At 39.2% G+C, this 27932-nt stretch overlaps 1 long non-coding RNA gene across 1 annotated transcript; it reads right to left on the reverse strand.

The window, feature by feature from the left end:
- Positions 1-12508: 12508 nt before the first annotated feature.
- Positions 12509-13301, reverse strand: LOC122970748. Its single transcript, XR_006399319.1, has 3 exons — positions 13087-13301; positions 12797-12973; positions 12509-12618 (listed from the first exon to the last, which is right to left on the reverse strand). It is a non-coding gene; the product is annotated as an uncharacterized LOC122970748 (long non-coding RNA).
- Positions 13302-27932: the final 14631 nt, after the last annotated feature.

The following is a 27932-nucleotide window of genomic DNA, read 5'->3' on the forward strand; positions in this document are numbered from 1 at the left end:
TGTCTGCTGTTCTCCTATACATAGTGCTTCTGGGTGTGTGTTATCCTCTCTGGGGATCTTCTGAGTGTCTGGCCGAAGGATTAGCATGAAGATTGGAGTGTGTTTTGGGGGCAGAGAGACAGAGAATGAGCTGTACACCCGCACAGCATCAAGGTGCATTAGCGGAGGTGGTTTACGTATTAAACTCACTGGCTGAAGCCACAGAGATGTGCAGGGAGGCTGCAAGACACCACCAGAGGGGCATCAAAGACACAATGCAGGCCAACAATTATTTAACCCTGATTGTCTCTTAACAAAATTGTCTCTGCTTAGGCCACACGCTGTATGAATATCATTCAGCTCATTATATGCCACCTATTTTGGTGTTGTAACAAATGAATAACACAGACATCTCTGATCTTGAGGTGTGAATATAAAGATGCTGTCTCACATTTTCCGCTTGAATAGCATAAAGCTGGTCTGTTAGGTTTTTGGGTTGATTTTTTTTTTGAATATGGGGCAATTTCTTACCAATTTCTTGCATGAGACTCACAAATCTATTATGTGTAAGAGGTGTGCAACATGTTCCTGTTTAAAGCTAATGACAGAATACTTATAACAAGATGTACTGAACATACGGTGGCTGCATGAGAGGTAATGATCTACACGCCAGCCCCTCCATTATTTCCCCCCAGCAGCGGTACACAGATCTGTTCTGCTGTGCTCTTCCCCTCTGCGAGAGCAAAGTGACAGATGTAGTCAGACCAGAACCATTTTCTCCTGAGATGAGATGAGTTAAGTATTGATTTGTGATTATTCCCCCACATCAAGGACATGACACAAACGGTGCAAGCTGGAAAGCATTCTCACCACATCGCCAGTGTCATCTGACAGCAACTACTCATATGGACCTTGATAAATACAGATACATTTTTTATGTCACCAGGTGCTCCCTAAGGAGTGGCTGTAGGCCTTTGATGAAACATCAGTCAACACAAAGTATTCTCAGTATCCTGTTTATACCTGTGGCAAGAAGAAGATTAATGGATTATACCGCATCGGTTGTGTCACAAAACAGTTGAATCAGGCTCAACTTTTGATGCTATGCAAACCGCCGTCATCCAAAAATGTGCTACGCTGGCTAATTACATACATGCAAGGGCACATTCCTGGTGGATTATTTTGTAACGTAACACCGAATTCGACTGTTCGTCATGACAAAAGATAAAACAGTCGCAGTTGTGACAACTTTCCAGAGTTGTAAAATCCACTCTGTAAATGCACAGTGCAAAACGCTGTGCAGTGTTTTGGTTTCTGATAAGCCTTAAACACATTCATCTGAAGCTCCATTTGGACATTATCTCACTGGTACCTTAAACCACACCCCCACCTATGCAACCCCTTGTACTGTTTTAACCAAGCGGCAACCTCCGGGGCTAAAAAAATGAAGCCAATGCGGAAGTACCAAAAACTGCAGTTCCTCGAATGGCCACTTGAGGTTGTCTCCAAAAGTGAATCAATCCCCATAGACCCCCATGTTAAAATGCCCAACTTTACAGCAAAAATATATAACACATTTACAGCTTGGAAAAAAAAACGGTTCTGGTCATGACAACTGTACAGGGGGGTGAATTTTTTTTTATAACTCACCCGTTTAAATTTTATTAAGGCTTAAAGTTGTGCATAATTCAGGGCGTAAACACTTAAAGTGACACGTGGAGCCATCACGGGTGGCTAACTAGCTGCTGGTTGCCTGCTAGGCGTCATCTCAGCTAATTCAAGTCCATGTTCAAATCACTGATTCTGACCTCTCAGCCGTGTTTGTGCCTTTTGGATAATTTCTTCAGGCAAATATTGCAGTAGTAATATGGTTTACTGTTTGATTAATTGTATCAACAGACTGTCCAAGAAGTCTGTAAGCAGTTCACTGCGTTTGGTGGTCTTTAAGACAATTAACTAATGTACTCAAAAACATATAATTTCCCCTAGGTGTGAAATGAACTCCTTTCAAAAATAGCCCAGGACTGTCATGTCTGATGTGAGGGTGCTCAATCATGGCACCATTTAAGCTACGAACAAATGTAACCATAACACACTGTTGACAAACTTCCTGGCCTTATCAATCTTTGCTGGTTTGGCACCAGCGTTCCACTTGCACCATTGGGTCAGTGAAGAAAACATGATCTTCATGCGGGGGTACTGGAGGTGAAGCTGGTGCAGGTCCTCCATTATCATGTTGATCAGCTTGACACTGCTGACCTCCTCTATGTCGTTGCTGCCACAGTAGATGATGAGGACGTCTGGTGCTGCTCTTCCTTGCAGGGAATGGGAAAAGAAGGGGAGAAGGCCTTTCTTCTGCAGTCCACCCCAGCCAAACCAACAGACATGGAAACCCGGCATGCTGAGGTTGCTTCCCAAGGTCTTTGCAGCTCTCTGGGCACCACACCGGACATGGCTATCACCAATGATCCATACTGTGCATATGAAAGTAAAATGAGTGTAATAAATGCCTCAGGTAATGAAAAACAGAGAGTTAACTATAAAGGATGGGTCAGTTTTTTCTGTTGACAATACTATGTCACATCTGTAGGATAAAATGGTATGAGGGAGCAACACCTCAAAATATAGATGACGGTCAACTGAAACTTTCTTTTTGTCCTTTGAAGACAGACAATGTAATATTGGCTATCTAAAGTCAAGTAGCCAAAACTGGTACTTACAGTTTCTGCTGTGTGTAGCAGGCGTGGTGGAGGCATCACAAGTGGCCATGATCTCAACTGTTATGGTACCTGAAGATTCCCTAGTATTTCCTGGTTCCTCCCCTTCCCTGTGTTTCCAGTGTTCCCCTGTCTGTCTCTCTCTGTGTGTTTGTTTGTGTGGGTGTTTGTGTTGGCCTGGGCGTGGCTCTCCTGGCTTCCAGCTCTACACTCCTGTCTACAATCAGCTCATCACCTCTCCCAGTCTGCTCACCTGACTCTCATCAGTTCATCAGCTTGCTCTTCATCCACTCATCGCCAGATCGTTGTTTCTACTCAAGTGTGCTCCTGGACCATCGTTCACCTGCCTGCCAGCTTGCCCGCTCTCCGCTCTCACCACCTGCTCCCTTCTGCCAGCCCTTGCCATTCTTCCTCACTCCTCTCAGCCCTCCAGTCCTCTGCCTCAGCCCGCTTCATCTTCACTCCATCCACCTCCATGCCCCCACTTCCCTGGCGATTAAAGCCTTATTTCATTCACTGTCATTCTGTCTGTGTCTGCATTTGGGTCCACACCGCAAACCTCAACATCAACACGGTGATGTACTGAAATAAACAAACATCTTCTAACAAATATAACACTGCCTTTCTTTTTCAACTTCTACATTTCTTTATCATATTCTAGAATTTAGATAATGATCTCGCAATGCGTTGTTGATAACAGTACACATAAATTTCAGTCCCCTGCAGACTTTTATCAGTGTCAAAATCATAAGTATGCCGACTGTTTGCAATAGCGGTGTGGGAACTGTAATCTTTAATGTTAGCGGTTATGCACACTGAGAATTCAACTACTAACTCGAATTTCTTGTTTGGTATCAATAAATCATTCATGGTAAGAACACTAAATAGCTAACACCACATGTGACTTAGCTTATTAACATTGTCTTATTCAAAGTATAATCAAGTGACATCCAAATTAACGACTCGTAATTAAAGTTACATGAAAATCTAAATTCAGGTTAATTGACTTGCTTCAAATTGTTTGTTACATATGTATTGAATAAACATTACGCTGATTCACTGTAACACTGGCCAAATTACTGCAAGTCTCGACAAGATCAAGTGTTGCAAATTACCACAATTATATATTTAAAAACGTTGAAGCATGTTTAAACTTTTGTAGTATAACGTAATCTCAATAACAGATAAATCATTGTTTCAAGTTTTGTTGTATAATGTTAGTTTCAGGTAAATTCAACTTACCTCATTTTACGTGAGCTGGCACCAACTGGGAGCAACCAACACCACAGGGCTAGCTAAAGTAACCTAGCTTGTTAGCCTTAGCTAGCTTATCAGCTTCAAGTGAGGTGGGTGTGTTTCAGCAACCAGGCTTCATTCAGCCCGTCTCTTTGCCCCTTTTGGACTGGCCCCGGCCAGTTAGGTGGAGTCAGGCACTGCCAAGATGGCAACGGCCAGCTGTGGCTACGTCCAAATTATTTTTAGTCTATGGTTTTAATGCATGGCTTTTTTCAGTCTGAACACCGCCATACACTCAGTTTCAGTCTTAGTTGGACCAATTACAGACACTGATTTTCCAGTATACAGAAAGGATGGCAAAATTACTTTGGCCCATACTTGGACCACATGTTTGCATTTCTTCTGGCCCAGTATCAGGGCTCCAGACTAAGTTTTTTCACCACTGTCCCAGAACTGTCCCAAGAAACAATTTTAATCGTCCTGAAGTGAATATAAACCATCTCAAAATCAAAATGTTGTTTCTTTACTTTGTTATCATCATCATAGTTGTTAGCTGTTAGTGGAGATGCTGTTTTCAGTAATTATAAACATTCCATGGTAAACTGTGTCTTTGCAATACAGTTCCATATTTATGTACTATGTATAGTGCCTTCTGCAGTTCCATTTCTGCTCCTGATAACTCATGCAGTCTGGAAAGATTGTAGCATGCTGGGTGCTCCAATTTCTCCAGCAATCTCTCTTGTATAATTGTAGAAATAATTATTATTAGGGTCTGTATATTTCTTAGTATTTCCTGTTGTTAGTTTGCTTAGTTGTGAGTCAGTAATTTGTGCCTGACAAAAATGAAGCTCTCTGTTGCGGAGCAGCAGCAGACCACAGCTCTGCTTTGCTCTCTGGTATGTTCACATTTTAGAGAATGTAATTCATATTTTTTTCATTAATGATGTATTATTTCACCCCCCACAACCACTCAGAATGTAAATTTTTATTACCTGACCTGCCCACTTTGCGGATTAACTGTGGTGCCTGCGAATATAACTGCAATCTGTGCATCACTACTGTCCACATACAAGCTATGTTTAATAAGTGTTCAAGGCATATAACAAAAAAGACCATAATAATATATTGAAAAAATCTAAATGTATGCTTTAGCTAATATATTCACACACAGGGTACCCAGGGTAGCGCCTGGCTAAAGTTAGCTAGCTAGTAGCAAGCAGCTGGTTAGACTGTTTCAATCCAATAACTAATAAAAAATACATCCATTTAAATTTGTCCTTAACTCAGACTCAGGGTTTATAGGCCTGCTCAGGTTTGATAGAGGTGATGAAGTGCCCTCTTGGTGCTCGATCTGTGTTTTGTTAAACCAGCACAACATCATTGTGAAGTCCTGCCAGCAGGCTGTTTGTGATTGAAGGGATAGATGGAGCAGTACCACAGGAACATTTCAGGTCTCGCACTGAGTAGCCAGCCAGTGATTGTAACTATAGTAAGAGCATGAGAAGCTCTGTTGTAGTCAGTGCTCGGTTCAGTTTGTCATTTGCTAAGGGATAGTCCTGGAGGTGTCCTGGGGAAGATCTCTGTTCGTCCCAGACACATTTTCTATCGTCCCTGGGATGAAGCCATTAGCCTCGAGCCCTGCCCAGTATACAACTGGTTCCTCAGCCCGAGTCTGGCCCATATACAGCATGATTGTCAGATCAAATATAAATGGGCCTGATCTGGCCCAATGTGTTTGACACAATAGTAAAAGGCTGTGGTCCAGTTCTGGCCCACATACTGTAACATTCTAATTGTAATAATTTGACCCAGCTCTGGCCCATACACTATATACTGATGTATATGTACATGCACTGCATGAAGGGTTGACTTGTTGCCATGGAGATCCAAAGTCCCACCCCACTTCAGGGTTAGCTTCTATTCCAGTGTATTTTTGCATTTCTTTCATCAGTGTTTCTGAAACATAATACTTGGGTTTTACTCAGGTAATGTTCTTATGTGTATATATATATATATATATATATATATATATATATATATATATATATATATATATATATATATATATACACACACACACACACACACACATATATATATATTATAATACATAAATTGATCATATCAATACAAATTGAGCTGCAGTTGTTGGATTCCAAATAATGCCATATAGGCCTATTTAACGTGTGTGTGTGTGTGTGTGTGTGTGTACACACATTAGTAAGTGCTAATAAATAGTAGACTCAGCTCTTCAGAAAGACAGATTAAAGAAACACTATGCAAATATACATTGTGGAACAGAGGGAAGTGCAACACAAGCTCTGGTTGGTACAGAAATATGTTGATAAATATACTGTACGTGTGTATGTGTTTGTGTGTGTGTTTCTGTGAAAAGTCAAAACAAATATAAATATATTCAACTCAACTTTTATTTTGGGAAAGAAACTGTTTTGTGCAACCAACAGTGAAACCAAAACACAATTGACAATAATAACAACACTAAGACTCTACAGCTATGCTCTGAGGCTGCACTGCTTAAACAAAATGCTAATGCTGGCACACTAACATGCTCATAATGACAATGCTAACATATGATGCTTAGCAGGTATAATGTTTACCATGTTCACCATCTTAGTTGTTAGCATGCTAACATTTGCTAATTAGGACTAAACACAAAGTACAGCTGATGCTGATGGGACAGTCATTAGTTTTGTAGGTATTGGTCATGAACCAAAGTACTGAACACATTGAAATACTGACCTGATGGTGGTGGAAAGTTGAAGGATCACCAAAGTTATAATAATCTATGCATGAATGTCTGAACCAAATTTGATAGAAATCCATTCAATAGTTGTGGATACATCTCTCTAAAAACACAAATGTGAACATTATGGCAGTGTTAAAGTCAGAGGATCACCAAAGTCATTAGGATTCATTCTGTGGGAACCATGAATGACTGTACAAAATGTCCTGACAATTTTGTAGCTGTTGAGATATTTCAGTCTAAAGTGGTGGATTGACCATTGGTCAGGTGACTGTGTATTTGAGTGCAGGATCATAGTGGTACTGTATGAAGAAGGCCTCCTCAGCATGAGACCCTGTATGATCATCCTCTAGATAGCCCATCAGCAGCCCATCAGCTGTGTCCCCTGTGTCAACCAGATAACACAGGGAGGTCTTGTTGCGGCCAGAAGTCTCCTCGACATTCTTGAACTGGAACAAAAAGATCAATCTAGATCCTAAATTCACGCTAATCACACAGCTAACAATCAACAATACAACCAAGCCTCTTCGCACTAGACCCAGTGCTTTCCAAAAATCAAACTTTGGGGTGCTTCAGAGATTATGGCTCGCCATCTTCTGCCCCGTTCAATATCCACTGCCAGCTGCAACCATCTCTTCATGAATATCTCTATTTCATGTTCAGAGGCCTTTAATGTCATATTTACCAATTACAAGAGTCTTCAATTGCAGGGAAGCCATGGATGTTTTCCCATTCACTCCTCTCCACTGAGTGTCTTTTGCAAGGGTGTTTGAGATGGTGCACTTCATTAAACGGCCTTTACATCCCTCAATAAGTCTCTGGTGGTCTCTCTAAAGGATGAAATAATATATATTTGTATGTGTGAGGACAAATACTGGGTTGTGGCAGGGTAGTGTGACATGCGTTTATCACAAATGTGTAATTTGGGATCACTATGGCCAGAGAGCTGAAAAATGAAAAATGATTACATATAATATATGCAGATGTGTCTCAACAATACAATAGATGCTTTAACTTTAAGCCCTGGTCTACCAGTATTCAATTTTACCAATAACACAAACTAAATAATTGCGAGCAAACCACTAGGTTTGTAGCAGTTAGTGAGTTTGACATTGAAAAAGTATACAGAGTCTATTATCAGCCAACTGGGCTTGTTTTAGATTTCAATTTTTTTCAAGAGTTTAATTTACTCATGTTGTTTTTGAAGGTCATTTGTGTTTATCCAATGTTAACATATTTCTAACAGAAAATTCAAACCAAATCTGAAATTTTAATAACTTATTCATATATTAATTATGTATTTATAAATGACTCAATAGTAACTTACTGAAGCCAAAGCACACAGCGTTAGCCCATCCAGTGTTACTGAACTAGCTAGCAAGGTAATCTGCAGCTATTAACATTTTAGCTTGGAAAGAAAAGGTTACCTAAAGTTATCCAAACTGCAGTTTAAACACGGCATATACTGAAGCACAACTAACACTGACAGCATTTCTATTGTATGATATATATTTTTTACAAAGCAAATGTCCTCTCACTGAATATAGCCTGTCGACTGGCCTCCGACAAAATTCATGCACTTCTGGGCAGGCTGTCTTTTTTTTCACAAAGAGGTTGAGAGGGGCGCTGGGTTTTGCTGGCAGTGTGCCCTGTACAGATGGTAGCGTTTCCACTAAGGGATTTAATACAACATCCTTTACTTTCATTGACTATTGTGATTGACTAAATAAAGACTATAGGGATAAAAATTAGGGAGATGTGCCATTTTAAAAAATGTATGTAACTGGCAGTTGGCTTGTTATTGTTGAACTGTGCTCGTCCATATGGGGCAGGTTGTGGTAAAAAAAAACAATGTCACCTTCCCTGCCACCACTGGGATTAAAAAAAAAATGCTGGGTGGTGTATCATCAGTTGGTGTGATCAGTTCTGGCCCAGCAACATGTGCACATAGAGCAAGTTGAATTCAGACAATATTGTGGGAGAAAACAGCCTAGTTATGAGTCATAAAGTATGTAATAATCCTCGGCCCAGTAGTAGCTGTTCTACCAAATTATTGTTATACTACTTCCACATCTGGACCAATTCTGGCACAGATAATCTGGCCGCTTGTCAGCCAACACTGGCAGAGGACAGCCAGAATCAACCCAGAACTGACTGCTATCTGGGTGTATATGAGGTGGGTGGAGCCACTGGTTCTGGAAGTATTTTTTCCCAGTGTACAGTAGATTCAAGCTTTGAAGTTTTCATTTTACATGAAAGCATGGATAATGTCATGGTACTATAGGTTTATGTTATAGACATCAGTTTCATTTATTTCAAATTTGTTTCTTCATTGGTTCTAAATATGAATCCCATCTCACGAGTTGCTATGATGAAGAAGCCAGTCAGAAGCATGAAAAGTGTTTTGGCCACAAACACTTATGTATTATAAAAGTTGAGAAGACCAATGTGTTAGCTAAAAATTTCCCATTTATGCATCCAGCACGCATGGAGCAGCATTATCATTCATTTGGAGTCATTTTTCTGTCCACCTGGTGAATGCAAGTCCAGTATTCACTCTCTTTTTAGCTCCCTTTTACCCTCCACTGAGGGAATTATGTGACTCTTTAGCTGCTAAATGCCCCTCTATGTTCATTGGCTAATCGCTAACTTCATTTGTCATATATTTGGTGCTTGGCAGGTAACTTACAGTAGGTTATCTTAATATTTTTACTGAAAATAGCTGCATGATGCTGGAATCTATGCTGATGAGAGCAGTGAGACTGAATCAATATGGTAAAGTTGACCAAAACAAAGAGCTGAAAGACATTAAAAATCACTATAGAGCTATGGTGATTTTTCTGGGCACTATGAGGTCTCCTCCATCTTCCTCCTCTCCCTCTCCTCACCTTTTTTCAGTAACAAGTTATTTTGTTAAACTCAGATTTACAAGAACTCAAGGCTTAATGAGTGATCAACCACTTTAATTTTCTATTTGTCTGAACTGGCAAAATCTTCTCACCTGACTGGCCTTCGGCAGAGTAGCCGCCTTTTTGAAGAAATTTCATATATCAATCTACATGTTGAGGAATTGAGGGATATAAAATTGTCTTATGATCAAAAAAATGTGACCTTTTCACTGACATTAACTGATTATAAACAATCATCAATCAATATGTCTACTGATATGATTGTTTCAAAATACATAAGAAGCATGTAAAAGCAAAGTGTGTAAAGAGCTGTCAATAACATTATTTCTATCTGTTTTGCTCGTTCACACTTTGGCTGGCTGGCTTGTCAGCTACTTAGTACAGTGGAAACCGTTTATAGTGATCACGCCGTCTGAGTCAAAATAATCACTATAAGCGGATGATTATTATAACCGATTTTTTTTTCTTTTTCTTTATTTCTCATGCAGATTACCATCTAATTGACATTTGTATATTTATTACATGAATATAAAAGTAATAAAATGGCCAGCTTTGCTATTTACTGTAGCTGTTTCAAAATACAGTACAGCTGTTTTGCTGCTGACACCTTCCTGACTCATTTTAAGATGAGAGAAAGAGAGAGCGCACGCAAGCAGGCTGAGAGAGAGAGAGAGAGAAAAGCAGTGGTCAAGCGAGCTAGAAAGTGGATGAGGAGAGCAAGCAGTGGTAGCGTGAAAGTCGGTGAATGAAAGGAAGAAAACGTTATTTACTGATTGTTTCACTGCGGTTACAAATAAACACACCCACACCCTGCACCTCCACACCCCTGATAATGGTGCCACAGTTGCTAATTACAATATCACATGTGTATCATGGGTGTAAGGTAAAAAAATAAAAATAGAGTTACCGTAATATTATTTTTCCCCCATGTTTTCATGTATAAAAAGCTCCAAAAAGGAACACTGTAAGCAGACTATTGATTACTATAAGCAAATTATTTAAACAGCATTTGTATAGGAATGATTCTGTTCTGAGATTTTTGATCCATATAAGAGGTTGATCACTGTATATGTGATTATATAAGCGGTTTCCACTGTATAATGTTAGTGTTATATAGCCTATCCTCTTGTCTTTTCCTCACTTAAACCTAAAGTCTAAAGTTAGCTAACGTTAAGCAAGTAACAAACCTTGGACCTAGGTATCTTCACTCTGTAACTACTTACTATTTCACTCTGTATATTATGTTTATCTTTGTAAAGTCTTAGCCAACATCTTGTCACAACTTCAGTTGTTTCCAACTACTGTTATAGTTTCTACCAAAGATGGCACAGGAACAGCAGAGTGGGCAGCACAGCCAATGGAAACACTGGATTAGACCAGCAGCAGTCTCTCCCAGGTCCTAGCGCCCTAAAATAGGCTTAGCGATGCCCCTGGTGCAACTTAAACACGTGTTTACCCTCCAGTACAGCCTTGGTGACAAGTTTTAAATACTTACAAAGTAACTACACAAAAAACTTTTTGGTATAGTCAGCAGATGCCTCCCATTGAAAATGCATGGGAGGCTGAAGGCATAGAGTAGCTTCTACTTATGAGTTGTTTAGTGAGAGCTGACCATTGTAAACCTAAAGCCACATCTAATGCTGAGAGGCTTAAATTAAAACACAAAAGTTGTAGAAGCCCTGACCTGTTTGAACGTTACATCTCAGCAGATAAAACAGTTGAACAAGAGCACCCCAGACATTCACAAATGCAGCAAGAGAGTGAGCCAAAAATTGATGACGAGGGAGAGCTGCAGGAGAAAATTGAGTGATCATTGACTTGCACGTATGCTCCCCCACAGAGTACTTAGTTCTCTCCCTTAGAGACTTTGTTCCTACAGTATTTTCTTTGTATTTTCTTTCATCTTTTTTTTTTACTGAGAGAACAGGCTCTAAGAACAAAATAAGGCCCAATAAGCCCTGAGAACTTGGTCAGACACTTTTCTGAACAAAATTCTGAACAACAAGCACAACTTTTTCCCTTTATTTCCCTTTGTTTCACCTCTTTTTGAAAACCCAAGTCTTGAACTGTGATAAGCCAGCAAACATCTTTTCCATTGTTTAGCCCCCTTGGGTGTGTTGTTTTGCGTGCTTTGATTACGCATGAGATTTTTTCTCATTCTTTCTTTTTTTTTTTTGTCCTGACTTTTATGTTTGTAAATGTTAAAATGTGGATAAGAGTGCATATAATAGAGCCTACATGAGGATTGAACATGTGTTCCTGTAGGGACTTGTGTGAGTATTGGCACGTCTGCCTGTGTGTTTACTGACTGAAGATGCAAGGTATCTAACAGCCTACTAGCTATAATTACTACATTGTGTTGTGACGTACAACCAAAACATTATCCTGAATAAAATTTAGCTACAAACACATGTTCCCTGTTTCCTCAACCAAATGTGATTTGATCTGTGACTGTAGCTATTTTACTGAGAGTACAACGTCAAAAGCCAAAAAGGTTGGAAAGCACTGGTTTCATCTTTAACAGTCCGTTTGTGTCTGTTTTTACTCGCTTTGCGTTGCCTTCACACTTCTTGGACTTGGGGAACATGACCTTGAAGACAGCATGTCCTGCAGATGCTGTTGCTTGCTTGCATGTCTTGCCTGTCTGCATTTTCATTGTAATGCATTACCACAAGGTACAAACTACAATCATAGAATGATTGATAAAACTTCATTTCGTTATAAAACTTTGTTAAACAGCAGCCCGATGAAATAGTCCCATTAAAATTGGATTTACAAAGGAGATAGTTGAATTGATATTAGGGATTTTTTTTATTCATTGGTGAAATTATTAAATGAAAATATGTTTTTTGAATTTTTTTTGCTCAGCTTTTTGAAGGCACATTTTGTTCACTTACCTTATACCTTGACACTTTAACAGGATGTTCACACTTGAGTAATATGGAGTCATTATGCACATGAACATCCTGAATGTGGTTGATCAGTAACATCCACTTGGCTACCCTCTCAGGCCCTGATGTGGAAAAGGTTGCACAGAGTACATACAGTACATAGAGTACATATACAATAAGTTATAATATTGATATAATATTCAAGATATTGCTTGATGACAACCAGTTATGGTGACAAAATACACACAGTATATGAATAAACCAGACTATGTTATGAAAAACACAGGGATAAACACTTACCTTTCTCAAAATGTCACACGTCGTACAACTGTGTGATGTTGCATTCCTTCAGAAACTTCTGTATCTGTTGATGACAATAACAATGTATTCCAAAGACAAACCGTTTGACTCCAGAAGGTCTAGGCTTCTTTTCAGTCCCTCCTTCTCCATGTGGTAACTACGACCTACTTCATTGCTCTGGTGATGGGCAGACGAAATTGCAATGATATAAAAGGGAAGCACAAACATACTGAATCATGTTTCAACATGTTGCAAGTGTAAGATAAAATTTCCCAAAAAATGTTACACACCTGAAAAAGCTGAAGGTCCAAAATGCTTTTTGTAGAAAAGGTCCACTGATTGTAATTTTCATATGCTGTGAATGGCAATCCCAATACTTTTTCCAGCTGGAAGAAGAATGCACCACTGAAATATGTCGCTGCTGACATCTGAAGGTTGCCAATGGGGGTGCTTCCAATCAAGGGCTGGCTCTGCCACTGTCTTGAGCAATTACAGTTTTGGCAAAGCTGACTGAATGCCACATAGATACTCTTCACTTATCGCTGGACATCACACTCTCTATTGCACACAGGACAGGACTCAAACAGCTCTCTGAGGCAGGTTTAAAAAACTTAGTATTCAGCATCTCCGTACGTGGACCATGGCTCAAACCTAACATAACTAAACTACAAGAACAAAACAATTTTGCTTTCCAAATTTTTTTTCATCTCTGCTGATAAGTCATATTGACATGTATCAATAAAATGAAACTTTCAGATTCTTCTATAACAGGAGAGTCACTAGGGTTATACGTAGCATCATGTGGCTCAGCTTGTAACTCTGGAATTGTCTACCCCTTCCTCAAACTCAAGATGAGGTCTCTTCCTTGGTCTGAACCCTGGTCCCTGTATAGGTGTTGAAGATAGTGTGAAATCTGGTGAACCGAATGTGGTTTCTATGCCAACACTGAGAGAAGACACTGCCTGGGTGCCTGTAAATAATAGGATAAAAATATATAGATGTTTTATGCTCTTCAAGTTAATAAACTAATATGATCTTACTCAGTTACAATCTTACTCACCTTTGCTTCTTACATGTTCTTTCAGTGTCCCAGTGGACAGCCATTTGCCAACTGTTGTCCTGCTAGGAGTATCAGTTTGAGTGCTAGTATTTTTAAAGGTGACAGCCTGCTGTGATGTTACCTAAAGATAAAAAACAATTTACATTAAATAAGACAAAAATCTGTGGTGTGGTTACTGTGGAACCAAAAAAATTTATTGACATATCTGATAGGCTATGTTCTCCGAAGTGAGATGGGATGCCAATGAGTTGTCATACTGCTAAAACTATCATTTTTTGTGGGAAAGGGATGTTTATAAATAGTCTAGATCTTTGGTAAGAGATTATTTGCACCATGGAGAGAAACATCGCTCTAGCTGTTGCCCTGGTGTACTTGAGGAGGAAACAGCACTGCTCTGCCCGTTGTTTGTGGGTGCGTCCCATCCTCCAGACCTGGGAGTGGCATGGGGAATTTAACCAGCTGGTCCAGGAGCTGAGGCTGGACAATGACCGTTTCCAGCTATACATCAGACTCCACATTGCTCAGTGTGCTCATCTGTTGGCGAGGGTGGGACCGCATATCAGCAAGCAAGACACCAACTACAGGCAAGCCATTTCACTGGCTGCACAGCTTGCAATTTGTCATTGGTTAGTGACTGTAAATGTGGTTTGGGAAAAACAAACAAAGAATATGTATTTTCTATAGCCTATAGTGGTAAAAAAAAATTAAAATGACCTGTTCAGTAAAATGTAGGAAGCAGGAAGAAATTATTTGAAACATAGGTTGACATGTCAGAGGGCTCTGTGTAATGATTGGCTGCAGGTTTTCTCTGGCCGCAACTTACCACAAGAAGTTACACTATTCCCAACTTTTAGTTTGGCCACATTTCGCCACAGAGGGTGGTGCCGCAGATTTTCCATAGAGATTGCATGGCAGCTTGCTGCAGGACACACTTTGCCGCTCTTTGGTGTGGTTCAAGCACTAGCGTGCTAACAATTGCTAACTAACACAAACACAAAGTTCAGCTGAGGCTGATGGGAATGTCATTCGTTTTGCAGGTATTTGATCATATAGGTAGGTAAGGTATTAGACAAATAAAAATTTTGACCTGATGATGGTGCCGCAGATAGCAAAACGAAGTCAGGCAGTGATGCGGCACCGCTGGCCTTCTTCTGGCCCAGACAAAATGGGTGTGGGTCTGAAATGGCAAATCCCAAATCAAATGTGGGCCTTTTTTGGTAAAGATGCGGTGCTCTCAAGTATGTGTATTCTGGATGTGGGCTAGTTCTGGTTTATCTGGTTTGTTCTTGGTTGACATATGGCTTGCTTGTGGCCCAGATCTGGGAAACAGGAGCCCAAGTGCCATCATTTCATGCAGTATGTGAGCCAGGTGAAAGTGCCTAAAGTGTCATTTATCATTTATTCTAAGAAGAACATGAACATCTGAGCCAAATTTCAGCAATCCATCCAATAGCTGTGGAGACAACTTACTCAAAACCACAAATGTCAACCTCATTGTGGCGCTAGATGATAAGTCAGTGGATCACCAGAGTGAACAGGATTCTTTCTCTGGGGGATGTTTGTACAAAATTTCTAGGAAGTGCAAGGGCTTGAGGTGGGAATATGTCTACATGAATATGTCAGATCACTCAATCAATAAAATAACACATATATTTATATTTGTATTATTATTATATATATATACATATATTCCTACTTTTCCTTTGAATTTGTCAGTCTTACCTCCATCTTTTTCTTCATTCCATTCCACTTATATAGTCCTATGAAAATTATAGAATACATGTTAGAGAATAAGAAAAGTGTTTGTACTTGTTGCCACAAGAAAACCTACGTAATCTATTAAGGATACTAAGAAAAAGCAGAGGTCACATTATGACATTTTGATGATGGCAATTACCCAGTACAGCACAGTCCTATAAGCAATTGTTCTTTCCTTCAAATTCATGGATGCCTTCCACAAAGAGTGCAACTGTTGTATTATTAAAACATAATGTTGCATTATAAATGATTACATTATTTATCCCAGTTTTTTATTTTTTATTTTTTTACTTTGAACAGAGGAAGCAAAACGAGATGGAGGAACATTAAAAAAAGAGTGTGGTGTGACAGAGTGGAGTTGGTGTCTATGTAAGGCTGCAATAGTGCTACATGGCTGTTATGTGCAGAGCAACATGTTCCAAAATCAGGCCACGTTACCAGTCAGTCTTTCAGAGCCTTCAGCAGCAGCAGCTGGTGAGGATCCCTAACGAGGCCCTTTCTTAGGGCCACAGTGAGCTCCCCCTGCCAGGCGATAGGGCTACCACAGGAAGAGAGCCCGGCAGCACCCACAGATATCTACTTCAGAGGAGAGGCTCATCCACACTGGAGTGCCCAAACTGTAGCTCCTCCATCAAAGCAATCTCTACTCCTCTACATGAGCATGAAGATTTTTAAGAGCATTTTCTAAGCTCCCTCCCTCCAAGAGGCATACAAGGAAATTCATTCATCTGTCAGCCTAAGGGGGGCTAATAAATAGCTCCACCTCTGCAGCTAACATCCATCTACTTGTACATCATGTATGGCAACTGAGAGCAAGGGGTGCATTTGAAATCAAGTATGACACACAAGCTCTCTCTCAATTTAGGTCTTTGACTGCTTCCTGTGTCGACTATGAATAGATGTGTATTAAGAAGTTAACAGCTGGGAGCTCTGTGAGTGGTGCTTTGAGCTAAATGTTAACATGCTCACAATGACAATACTAACATGCTGATGTCTGTACAAAGTTTTCATCCAATCTATCTAATACCTGTTGAGATACTTCACTGGATAAGAGAAATTTTTACCTGCTGGGGGTGCAAGATGAAAAGTCGGGGATCACCAAAGTCACTAGGATTCATCCTCTAGGCACCGTGGGTGTCTGCATCAAATTTCATGTCAATCCATCAAATAATTGTAAAGACATTTCAGTCTAGACCAAAGTGGCGGACAGACCAACCAACTGACATTGCAGTTCATAAAGCCACACTGCCAGCACGGCAAAAACACTCTAAAAGATTCTAAAATCTTTAAATGGTGTGTTTATTCAAAAGAAACTGCAACAATGCAATGATGTTTTAGAAACAAAACATGGCAATTTTATGTTGGCACTGGATGAGAAGTCAAGGGATCACATTAATTTACAGAGACCCAACATTCCCCCATGAGCAAGTACTTGGAGACAGTGGAAAGGAAAAACTCATTTTTAACAGGAAGAAACCTTGAGCAAAACCAGGCTCTGGTTGGGCGGCCATCTGCCCTGACCGTTTGGGTTGAAAGAGAAAGACGGAGGGGGAAAGGGGAGATAGAGGCACAGAGTAGCACAGCAACAACATTATTAGCAATAACAACAATAATATTAATAGAAATATGACTAATAATAATAGTGGTAGCAGTGGGCAATTATGACTAATAATAGACTAGTAATAAGTTAGTAACATGCATTAATGAGACATGAATACGTACAGATGGAGAGGAGGAGGAGAGTGGAGCTCAGTGCATCATGGAAAGTCGCCCGGCAGTCTAGGCCTTGAGCAGCATAATTAGGGGCTGGTCCAAGGCAAGCCTGGCTGGCCCTAACTGTAAGCTTTATTGAAAAGGAAAGTTTTTTAGCCTACTTTTAAACATAGAGAAGGTGTCTAACTCCCGCACCAAAACTGGAAGATGGTTCCACAGGAGAGGAGCTTGATAGCTGAGGGCTCTGCCTCCCATTCTACTTTTGGAGACTTTAGGAACCACATGTAAGCATTCTGGGAGCACAGTGCTCTAGTGGGGTAATAAGGTACTATGAGATATGATGGTGCCAGACCATTAAGGGCTTTGTAAGTGAGGAGAAGGATTTTAAATTCTATTCTGGATTTTACAGGGAGCCAGTACAGCAAAGCTGAAATGAGAGAAATATGATTTCTTTTTCTAGTTTTTGTCAGTACACGTGCAGCAGCATTCTGGACTCAGCTGGAGAGTCTTTAGAGACTTGTAGGGGCAGCCTGATAATAAGGAATTGCAATAATACAGCCTAGACGTAAGAAAAGCGTGGAATAGTTTTTCTGTTTCATCTGGCTTTATTGATAAATATAATTGGGTATCATCTGCATAACAATTAAAATATATGGCGTGTTTCTTAATATACACTCCATATATTAAGAAACACTGTGATTTTTTAATAATATTACGTAGAGGAGGCGTATATAAGGTGAATAGTATTGGTCCAAGCACAGAACCTTGTAGAACACGTCTAATGTTTGCGTGCATGGAGGATTCATTGTTAATGTGTACTAACTGAAATCAATCTGATAAATAGGACTTACACCAGCTTAATGCAGTTCCTTTAATGTCAATTAAATGTCTCTATACTACAATGTGATAGTCAATGGTGTCAAATGCAGCACTGAGCTCTAACAAGACAAGTATAGAGAGAAGTCCTTTGTCTGATGCAATTAGGAGATCATTTGCAACTTTCACCAGTGCTGTCTCTGTGCTATGGTGCACTCTAAATCCTGACTGCAGGAGGTGATGTGTTTTGTCTGTAATAGTTAGAATTTCATCATTAAAGGAGTTCATGAAGTTGTTACTGAAGTCTGAACCAAAGTGGTGAACCAACCAACCGACTACAGGCCAACAGGCAGATACTGCAATCCATAAAGCCACACCATGTCACACCAAGTCATCCATGACTGATGACAAACCATTAACTGTAAAATGTGAAGAAAAGTTTTTATGTATGGAAGGCAGACGCCTTTGTCTTGAGGTACATACACACATATATTGTGTATTCTTTGTGAAACTAAACATGAAATGTATGTCCACTGGAAAAACTTTCTCCCCTACAGAGTCTATAAAATGTATTTCAAGTGAAATCATACTATAGGTAAAAACAAGAGCTACTTTTACTAATAGCTCCAGTGTGGACTATTTTCTGCTGGGTTAGTGCATAAAATGCTGTTTATCCTGATCATATTCTGCTGTTTTGTTGTGTTAAATAATGTATTAATACAAAAGCAGAGCAAGTATGCTCAGTTGAATTTACAGCTGAAAAAACTCAGCTGACCCTGTTTTTCTTTTGTATCACAACCACAAGTACTTGGATGAGGTAGAGGGAGCATGCTAATAGATGATAGTCTCTGGTTTACATCTCTTCAAGTGGAGAGAAAGTAAAACATGTTGCACAACCAAGGAATGGAAACTGGAACTGGACGGAAAGAAGATACAATTTTTGTCAGCCTTCCCGATTCTGACGATTGTGTGAAGTCTGGCCTCCTCTATCTCTGCTTTTGAAAATCTGAGAGCAATGTGAGCAAAATCCAATTTTTGCATGATCAGATACGTTAGCAACGCCTTAGTGATCTACTGCTCAGAGCTTTCACCAACCCTCTGTGTTTTTAGAGTGAATCAGTTTGTGCAGTAATGATTGACTGTTTTCATGGCTCCACAGCTAAGTGGATTATTTACCATGCTCTGTAGTGCCAAAGAACAAGGAGACCTCAGAGATAGCTTAAGCAGTTGAGGCATTCAGAGTCACCGTTTTCCTTGGATGACAAATCCCCCTTCTTCTCAACACACACACACACAAACACACACACCTTGGTTGCTTTGGTTTCAACAGAGCTGCTTGGATTCTTTGCTTTGGAACTTCCAAATATACACTTGAATGATGACAGATTTGTGTAATTTTGGGACTCAATTTAAAAAAATCCCTTGAATGTCCACAAAATTTGGAAATAAGTTTAAAAAAAAAATGATTTTTATTCCCATGTCTCTGTGATGGTTCTTTACTGAGACATTGCAGTATGGCCTTTGTGCTATAGGGTTTAATTTAGATTGGTTATTGGAATCATATGATACCTTGGTTTTCGCAAGGTCATAGAAACACAGGGAAAAGAACAATTTGCTCCAAATTATATATTATATTATAAATTCTGCAGCCAAAAATTTACACTATCTACCGCTGTGATTTCAAACATCCAAATATGGCGTTACAACTACAAAAGTTACAAGTACAGACATGGCATACCCAAGTAAAGACATGGAGGGTTTGACCTGGAGGATTGACTTCCAACTACTAGATCTACTATGCCAATTTCCAAAACCAATAAGAAACTTTGATACATCCACACAGAGGCACCACTCCAAGTATATTACATTGAAAAGTGATAACCTTCCGAACCAATATGTTGAGCTCCATATTGAAACTGGAACTTCAAAGTCAGCATACTAGACATGGAGGGTGAAAGACCTGGAGGTATGACTTCTAAAAATCAATAATACTCATGTACAAATATAATGTGACAACTATACTGGTAGACAGATTTTTTTAACTTTGGGGATAGCCAAGCTAGCTGTTTCGTTGTGTTTATTTTACATTAAGCCAAGCTAATTACCTCCTGGCCCTAGCTCCGGACTTAATGTAACTCCATACTTATGACATGAGATTGCTATTGAGCTTTTTATCTTTCAGCAAGAAAGGGTATATTTCCCAAAATGTCAAAGTATTCTTTTAATGGTTGGATTAGCGAATTCAGACAAAAGGAGACTGTGGAATGATGCAGATGTGCTTTTCTTCATGATTTAGACTTCAGTCTTTGCTTTTGTTCTTTGTCAGCCTCTTTGTTGTTGTCCTTTGGTACATTTCCCTGTTCAAAAATCAAGAAGCACTCCCAGTTCAATCAGAAAGATTAAAGCTACCATTGTGCTTTTTATAAGCTTTTTAGCTGCACCTGTAGAATGCTAGTGATGCCACTCCTCCACCACTACCGGAACTCCATAAATAGCACTGATTACCAAGATGCAGGCTTATGTTACTTAATTATTACGTGCTTTATGTCTATAATTATGCATGAACCTCTATTAAAGTCGTTGGTGAATCAAAATTTTGAATTTGTTATATTTCTCTCCCGATTGAAGAGGATCAACAGTTCCGAAAATGACAGCCCACCTTTCTGGGGCAGAAAGTCTGTGAGAAAGTTAAGTTGAAAGAGAATTTGCAACTTGGAGAATCCCCAGCAGCACAGAGTTGTGTGGAGGCATGGTGTTCATTACAGTAGAAGCACAAGGACACGACTTCCTTTGTGTCGGGAATTTGAATGCATTTTCTGATGCTGCCTCGCTGAGCTCAGTGTTTGAACCAGTACAAGTCATTCTTCACACACCCACGGGGGCTTTGTGGCTTTAAAGCATAATTTCCACAGTGGAATTCACACAAATATGAAAAAGGAATAGGCAGAGTTTTCCTACAATGGATTTTGGCTTGAGCTGAAACTCAGAATTGTTACAATAAAAGCAATTTTAAATACATATGCTAAAATGCATGTTGTGCCATACCATACTTAATTATTATTGTAAAGACATTAGCATGTTAGATTGTCCAATTTGATTGAAAGAAGCAGCGTAGATTCTCTTTCATTGATGTTGCACAGGCAGACAAAACAAGATTTCATCATGTTCAGCTTGAGAGGACATAACAAGCTCCTCTTCCAATTAAAGGTGCTGTGCAGTGCCTCCAGCGATCGGCATCAAACAATATTAAAATGTAACTCCCCTGTCAAACACAACGGGTGATACTGCTGTTGTGCGTTACAGTCTCCAATCTTACAGACTCCTCTAAATCAAACACAAATAAAATACACAATCCCATGGCGTGCTGTTGTGTCAGTGTTGTCAGTGTTGACATTTTTCTTAATTATGTCCATGTTCTTTCGTTCTATACATCTACATAAAATACAGTGAGAGAGGTTAGGATTTACAAAAGGCCCAGAGATATTTCATGGCATACATGATCTTTTTCCCCCTTTCATATGGGGTTAAATTTGTGTATTTGTGTATTTGTGTAATAATTGAACAAAATCTCCCCAGAATCCAACAAAAGAAAATGTAATTGAAAGTGAATAAAAATACATTCAAAGCGAAACAATTACCTCATAGGCAGAGCTTAACAATAAAACTGTACAAGAATACTACATTTGATTACAATATTCTTCACCTCTCTTTCACTGATCTAGATTTCTCTTCTGCCGTCACTTTTTTTCAGTTTCGCTGCTTCATTTCTGAGTTTTAGTTCTGACACAAAGCTCTCATGTGGGCGGGTGTTACAGGGCTGTATCCCCATAGGCAAATAACTTTTGAAGGGACACGTCAATGGTCTCATGTGGGTGGGTAATGCTCTCATCAGAGCTTTGTGTCAGAACTGAAACTGAAACATTAAGCAGCAGATAGTTTGTTAGTTAGTTTATTTGTTTATTTTGTTGGAGATTTTGTTCAATTATGATATTATGATAATCCCATATTTTTACTGGTTTTATTTTCAATATACACAATATAAACATTCTATGTGGTATGTTCAATAAAAACATTAATCCACAGATATCACATTTCCCCTTAAATGGGTTTTGCTAATGCAAAATAGTCACATGAAACTGTTCAGCAAGTCATGACCCAAAGTTATCAATGACAAAACACACCTGGGATGTTTGAATCATGAAGTACAGAGCAACACTATTTTCACATTTGATATTTCTCCAGTGTAGTGGCATCAGAGGCAGTGACAGAATACAAAAATGCTGTCACGCTGTGAGTTACAGCACAGGTTTAAAGGCCTGACATGAAGCGCGTATCTCAGGACATGACGGAGTACTTTGGATCTGCCGTCTTGTCTCCTCAATATGCATGGCAGGATGGAGAGGATCTGAGAAGTCTTTTGTCTCCTCTGCCTGATTCCAAATGAGATGCTGCATGGTGTCTCTCCGCTCTCAGTGAAGACGCATCACAACTGAAAAAACTGCAAACTTAAGGTTTACTGAGCAACATAAAGAAATGTGCTATGTGATTGACTGCTCAGATGTGTGGCGTTCCTGCTCATCTGAAGAATCTCACAGCATGATGATGGTCCTCTGGGACAGCCGCAGTCAACAGAAGCTGAATCGCTGTGTCAAAACTGATTTTAACTCAGCTGCATCACAATGCTCTGCAAGTGACATGGAACATTAAATTCTGTATCTGGACCAAACATGTTTCCAATTAGTCACTTACAGTTTACAGTTTACATAACAACACTAAATATCAGTTCCCTAACTTTTAAATGGCTTCTTTGGTTAAACTTTACACTTTACAACCTGCATTAAACCTGCATTCATTGATCTTTTTGGCCACTTGGGGACAGCACAACAAGCTGTAGACATTAAAACACCCCATAAAATTGAGTGGAACTGCTGATTCGAGTGATAAATAGGTTTATCAGTAGCAACACCTTTTACATTACGTGTCAAGCCATTTTAATCTAAAAGTATTCATTAGAGTAGCTTAAAATACACTATTGGTGAAAGGATAAAATAAGCCTGCCACATTTTAGGGCCATATTAAATTTAAAAAGTCTGAAAAGCAGTTTGTGTTGCATTTTGTTCCTCCTCCTCGTTAATGAAATAAGTGTTGAAGTGACAGCAAAATTAGCTCCATGTCAGCCCAGTCAGCCCACCACCTAACTCACACCCTGCATCCAGATAAGCAGGTCCACCTTAACATATACCCAGTTTGCTAGTAATGTTTAAACTGAGCTATGGTTGTGGTACTTGGGAAACTGCTGATTTCACTTCTTGATGGCTACTTTGAAAATGGCTCCATTAAGAAGAAATCAAAGAGGGCTGCAGCACTGAATCCTTTATATTTTGTCCCTTTTAGTTATTAATGGCATAACAAGTTGCACCAAATCAATACTTAATAAGTCTAATTGTGTATAATGTTTTCCTGTACTGGTGCCACCTGTCTATACTTCCTCGTCATTAGTATTTTGTGGAGCTGATATTGTATCAGTGATATGTTCTTTGTGATTGCCAGTGCCTGCCCAGGCAGTCCACAAACATTAGAAGACATTACATTTTATCCCCTCGCACTCACAGATTCTATTTATTTGTGGACATGACTTTTGTTTTTACTGTTTTGTTTATCTTACACAGTTTTGCATGTCTGAGGTGAGGCTTACTTGATGGAACATAAAAGTAGAGTGCATTAGTTGATTAATTCATTTTTAGATTTACAGTCAGTGACGGCACGTCCAGCTAGACAGATTTGCCCCCTCTATGAATTATTAAAAAACAAATATATTTTTCTATTTTAATATATAAAATATGTCTACAAAATATTGAATGGAAGAAAAAAATGCCAATAATGACAGTATATTGCAATTTTGATGACGCTCATTCAAATCTGGTCAGTTATTTCTGTACTCTTGTATCTGTAAAGCAGATGTTAACAATTGCTGTAATACTTTTGTTTCTACTGTGTTGGCTAACGTCTAGAGGTGTGAATCTTTGGGAATCTCACGATTTGATTCAGAATCAATTCTCGATTGAACGGATAGAAGAGGGGACACAATTTTCAGTCTCTTGCTCCAGTATACTGTGTGCCAAACTATTCACTAGTGCTCTTAGTCCACTGAAATACACTATGAACTGGCAATTACGATAATCAATCCACAGCCTTTTTATTTTAAAAAGTTAACTGCATTAGTTAATGAATTAATTAATTTGAAAGCATCTTACAGTCTCCTGCCTGTATGAGAATAACAAAATGAGGGGGAGGCTGAGTGCTCCGCTGTGTTGTTATTAACGTTGTATCTCCAGGAGTGGAGAGCAGCCTCTCTGCTGCACTGTTATTCCCACTGAGCTGAGGAGGCGCAGGGTTTTTGAGGTGAAACAGACTGAGCACAAAGTTATTTTCTTCACAGTCAGTTTATGTTGTTTAATGCTGCAGTGTGTGTTGGTCAGCCGCAGAGTCCCCGCAGATCCTTAAAAAGTCTTAAAACATTAAATTTAGTTTTTGATATTCAAGAGGCATTAAATTTGATCTCGAGCAGAATGAATGACTTCATTTTTGTGCAGTTTCACTTCAGTTTTATTATTGTATTTTATATCCCACAACAATGACAAATATTTCTACAACATCCAATACCTATTTGTTTGTATGTTAAATAGGTAGCGTACACTCCACTTGGTACAGATTTCACACATTTCAATTGACAGCTCAAATAAATGCTGAAACATCTCAGCTCTCAACACAGAGATGACTGTTTCTGAGCCGACCAACAAAACTACTCAGCTAACAGCTTAATGGACAACTTTTGGCTGCATGTGGAAGATAGATATCATTGTTTGCACATTCACTGTGGTCTATTTTCCTTGTAATTTCTGTATGCTTATATATTATTTCTCTTCTAGATTGTAGGCAACTGTAACACAACCTTATTTCCCCTCAGGATCAATAAAGTATTTCTGATTCTGATTACTACAGTTAATTAAATAAATTCTTAATTATTTCTCATGTTTCTCAAATATGGCTCATGCTACCTTCTCATATATAGCTTCAGCTGGACATTAAAGAGCAATAAATCAGACAAGAGGAGGCAATGATAAGATCTCTTAGGTATCACACTGCTCAGATTTGTCTCATGCAAGTCCTAGACTCATCTCACATTCTTCTCTTTACTATAACCAACCACCCTACTTTGAGGTGTTACTATCTGCAATGGAAAACGAAATCCAGAGTTGAACCAAGCCAGTACCATGTGGTGGAGAAACAGCTTAGACCCTCTACCCTAACAACACTCCACCACCACAGCTAGAGAAGTTGGCTTTCACATGAAATGATAATGCTGTAAGCTATACAAATGCAAACCAGCCAATTAAAGTAGTAGAGGAACTATGATTCCTGTTCTACATTTAAGAGATCCAAATATTTCAAATGTGCAAAACCAAAAGTCAAGTTTCATGTTTTTTTGTAATCGTTTATATTGCAGGGGTTGGTTATACTCTTTTTCTAAAACTCCATTTTAAAAGAATATTTGTAGTGATCACGCATATACAAATGGGTTCTGATATTTACATGCTTTTATCACTTCCCGTGCTCCCCGCTCACGGACTGTAAATTAATAATTGTTTTTCGCTGTAGCCTAACTATAACGGACCAAATTGAGGGTGAATACCATTGATAAAGTGTCTTTTATTTGTTCCCTGAATATTCAGTGTTAAACCGACTCCAAAACTCTGTGGATGTGTATAATTCACAGAAAACCTCCCACGTTTCATTTATGTGAACAGCAACATTGAACACAATAGCTGTGAGCATGATGCTAAAGCTTTGTGTCTTTCCTGTAGGTCCTGGGGGCTGCCGCTGCTCCGAAAATACACAGTATTTCTCCCTGAAGCTTTTTGCCCTTTTTTTCCTACAATGTCGACTCTCTGTGTCTTCACTGCCAGCAGCACCAACACTGCAGCAGAAAATATGTCTAAATCAGGGAAACAAGCCAAGCCAAGAACCACATGGTTAGCACTAGCAATGTCGCTAACATTAGCATATCAGCGACATACATTTCCGATCTACATGAACAGCACATAGCAGTGCTAGCTGCTGACTTCAAGTCATCGTTTGCAAATCAGCATATAACCAATCTCAAGTCTAATGCAGAGGAGGTCAGCCAACATCTGGAGAAACTTGAAGCCACATGCTCCTCGATGCGGGAAGAACAAGTGGCTAAAAACTAAACTCTCTGACTTAGAGGAGCGGAGCAGGAGACAAAACATTTGCATTGTGGCTTTACCAGAGTCGGTTGAGGGCACTCGCTCCACCGCCTTCTTCTCCCAGCTTCTCGTCAACGTTTTTGGCAATCAATGCTGTTGTGTTTTTCTCTCCATCTTTTATTGGATTATTACGGTTTAAGCAAACGTTTATGAATAGCCATAGAATAATACAGTTCGCCAGCTCTTCTTTGAAGTTTCTATTTATTTTTCCTTTTTTTTCTGTGAGCAGCCTTAGTCTGGGGAGATCATTAGAGGTGCAATGTTGAAGGGGAGACTTCAAGTTAACATTCATTGTTACTGCTCAGGGTTTCTCACTGGGTGCATTCGGTCGTTTAATTTATGTCATCCTGTTGTTAGAAGGTGAACTGTTGTTATGTTTGTTATGGAACCAGAGGGGGTCTTTCTGAATTTGCTGTTGAGAGCAATGTGAGATTGGGGTTTGGGTAGGGATTAGGTGGGGGACTGCTGACAACCACTCTGTTGTTTTTTTTTTCCTTTTTCCTCTCTTCTTCTTTTTACATTTTTTTAATCTGAGCTATTCTTCTCATTCTCTCACTCTGTAATTGTTCTAGATGAAGGGTAATCTTAATTTCATTAGCTGGAATGTTAAGGGACTAAATCACCAAGCGAAAAGGGGTAAAGTCTTCACATACCTAAAGCAGCTCAGTCCTGGGGTAGCTTTCCTTCAAGAAACCCACTTGCACGCCTTTGATCAATGGAGATTAGGTAAATGTTGGACAGGACAGTTTTTTCACTTGAACTTTAAGGGAAACACTGGGGGCTACAGCTATCCTTATCGACAGAAACATTCCTTTTGAGCCCTCTGACATTATATCAGATAAAAATGGATGCTTTATTATTGTTTCAGGCAAGCTTAAATGTTGATGTACAATTTTTCAATCGATTTTTTCTCAACTCCCCGATCTTAATTCCCATTCTCTAATTCTCAGCAGGGATTTCAATTGTTATTTGGATACAGTATTAGGTCACTCCTCCCCTAAACTCACCACTCTTATCAAATCTGCTATTTATATCAAATCATTTCTTGCCGATTTTAGCCTTTCTGATCCATGGCGTTTTTATACCCTACAGGAAGAGAATATTCTTTCTTTTCCCACGTCCACCACACCTATAACCAAATAATTATTTTTTTGTAGATAATTCATTAATTTCAAACCTTAAGTCATGCAGTTACAAAGTATTATTATTTCAGATCACGCAACCCTTGTCCTTCAACTGGCTTTCCCAGATGTTGAGCACACAAGAAGGCACTGGAGACTAGATCCTTTGCCACTCACAGATGAGAGTTTTCCTACACATATCTCTACACACATTAAAACATTTTTAAGCACCAATTACACACCATATATGTCCAATAAAACAATCTGGAAGGCCATGACAGCTTATTTGAGAGGTGAAATTATATAATTTGCAGGATATGAAAAGAAGTGTTCAAAGAAGAAACAAACTGAAATTGCTAATCAGATTTTAAACATAGATA

This window comes from Thunnus albacares, chromosome 20 (assembly GCF_914725855.1).
Source record: "Thunnus albacares chromosome 20, fThuAlb1.1, whole genome shotgun sequence".
Classification (NCBI taxonomy): domain Eukaryota; kingdom Metazoa; phylum Chordata; class Actinopteri; order Scombriformes; family Scombridae; genus Thunnus; species Thunnus albacares.